Here is a 2,763-nt window from a genome sequence, read left to right on the forward strand (position 1 = left end):
GACGAGGGTGGCGAGGGAACCGATGTGGAGGCCGGTGGAGCCCCGCGGGGCCACGGCCACGCCGGACCACCGTCCAGCCCTCCTCTCCGGCAGGAGACAGCGACTCCGGGGGAGTCGGCAACACGGAGGGTGCTGACCGGCCAGACGCCGGGGATGGAGCAGGGGGCTTAGCCCGGACGCCAACATCCGCCACAGAGTCGTTGGCCGGCGAGAAAGGAGTCCGGACTGCTGGCTGGGAGTCCGGTGTACGCGCTGATGGTACAGCGGTGAGACCAAAAAATCTCAAGAGTCCCACGAACTGAATGACAGTCATCAGCTCGATGACGTTGTTGTGCGGCAAAGCAGTCTTCACTTTCGATGCATACGCGAGCTTAGGATGACTCGCGTCATGCAGGTCTCTGGCCTCTCGGAGAGATATGTTTTTGGACGCTTTTAGCGAAAGTACCCTCCTTTTCTCTGACGAAAGCTGGACGTGAACGGTCAAACACAGTGTGTGGCGTTTGGTCCTTACCACAGTTGACGCAATAAGGGGTGGTCAGCGGTGCAGTTGTCACTCAGGTGGGTGGTGGATGAACACTTGCTGCATACTGGATTGTTGCGAAAATGGGGGTTTTGTATGGCCGAAACCGTTGACATCGGAAACAGCGCATTGGGTCGGTAACAAAAGGACGGACTTTCACGAGGGCATAGCCCACACGGATATCTGATGGTAGAATCCGGACGATTGAAAGTGAGAATGATGTTGTTGGTAGCGTTCAGTTCTCCTCTCCTAACCAGGATTCTACGCGCGGCGGTTACGGCCGAACTCCGAAAGCTCCTCGATGATTTCGCTCTCACTTACATCACGGAGGTCAAAACAATTTACCGACGCCCTCTAGATGATTTTTTTTTGTGTTGTGGTGGTGTAACTATCAAATATACGGTTTTGTCATGTTTCCCGCTTCTCATCACGAATACTATAAATGAATCCCTTCGCTTCTAATGCACGCTTGGCCTCCAGACCACTGGCAAACTCTACCTCGAGTTGCCATTCCTCAGCTTGTCACAACCTCGTGATGTCTCCAAATTTGTCACAGCCGTTGCGATCGTTGGAACGCTGACGGGGTGAAAGCTTTATATCTCCGCTGGAGAAGATCAGAATCCGAGGACAAGAGACCGCCGAATCCCCCCTCGCACCCGGGCCTCAGCGCTGTCCGACCTCCTTTCGGAGGCCGGGTGTTGTCGGGTTTTGAGAACCATGCAATTTGTTTTTCAAGCATTCGCGCCCGGGCTCCCCACCCACCTCGGAGCCCAACAGGGGGACGGGCCCAACACTCCCTCGGGAGGTGGTCACCCGCCAGGGCTACCCCGGTGCTATACGGGGCGAACGACGCCTCCCACACGGCCAGGTGTAACCGGGGAGACCCCTCCCCGTCCTGACCGTGGTTCAGTGGCCGCCGCCCCTTGACCCCTTAAGCCGCTGCGCGCGGCCAGGCGCCCCAAGCGGAGACCCGCAAGGAGCACCCAAACCGCAACGGCGAGCGACAAGCCGCCTAGACCCCGTCTGGGGCTCCACGGGCCCCCCCACGCTCCCGGATATTCTGGCCAAAGTGGAGTGTTGGGGACGCGCCGTGACTGACCCGCACGACGCGCCCTCAGCCAACCAGGATCCGATCAACCCGGGAACGTGGGGCGGGGGGGGGGGGAGGGGGGGGGACGGCGACCCCGATAAAAACGAGGATGAGAGTGGTGATAGGGCCGGATGACGGAGAACGGGTAATGGGAAGAGGAGCGGGCGGAACAAGGAGCAAAGCTCACGTATCGGCAGGGTCGCTACGCCCTTAGAGGAACAGCTTGCGCTGTCCACCCGTTTCCGGAGCTGGGACCCGAGGGGGCGGTAGTCCCCTACACCGACCGAAGCCGGTGCCCCTGCGGGGACGACAGCCTTTCAGAAGTGATAAACATTGATGTCGCCTGTCCTTGAAAGGTATTTTCCTTCTGGTTCTTAGATGTTCTTCATTCCATCTTCCTACTCGCCAACATGCATATTTGTTATCCTACAGGTGGATGCAACTGGATTCAGTTGTGATAAAATGCCTAGATGATAGCAGGAAAGCACACAGCGTATCAGAGCAAAACAATTTATGATATAACTTTCCATCCCCACCTCGATTACCAGCAAATACGCAGGTTGACAGTTATGGCGCAGATCGGCATACAACAAAATCAATGCACGATCAAGCTCGAAAATACTTACTTGTGGAATGACAAGCTATCTCCATGCCGTGGCCGATCACCCTGCCTCTTACTACACCCGATCGCAGAGCAGTTTCTCGTCATTTTCGCTCCATACGGCACCGCGAAACCCCCGCGAATAGCAGTTCCAATGGTTGCTAAGCGCCGCAGAAAAACGCTTGCCTTTCTACAGCGTTGCCGGGCGGCACGTTTTGTAAAATCGAGAAGTTTGTCTAGTCTTCTATAGGTCAATGATCTACACATAAACGCACTGCTGTGTAAATCCACTTGTGAGTAGATCTACACAAGTGTGGCTTCAGGAGGAAATGGACTCAGATCTGAGTGGATTTACACAGGAGTGCCATTTTGTGTATATACACTCCGGAGTGGATTTAAGCAGAGAAGGTGTTCCGTGTAGATGCACTCATGGTGGACACACACACATGTGAATTGCATCGTAATGTGATTTGCACAGGAGACAGAACGTATTCAACGCAGCAAACTGGCGACCTGATCTATGACTTGCCGAATAAGGGAAAAGTGTGATTT

This window comes from Pollicipes pollicipes, unplaced genomic scaffold (genome assembly GCF_011947565.3).
Source record: "Pollicipes pollicipes isolate AB1234 unplaced genomic scaffold, Ppol_2.1 Scaffold_3447;HRSCAF=4054_pilon_pilon_pilon, whole genome shotgun sequence".
Lineage (NCBI taxonomy): Eukaryota > Metazoa > Arthropoda > Thecostraca > Pollicipedomorpha > Pollicipedidae > Pollicipes > Pollicipes pollicipes.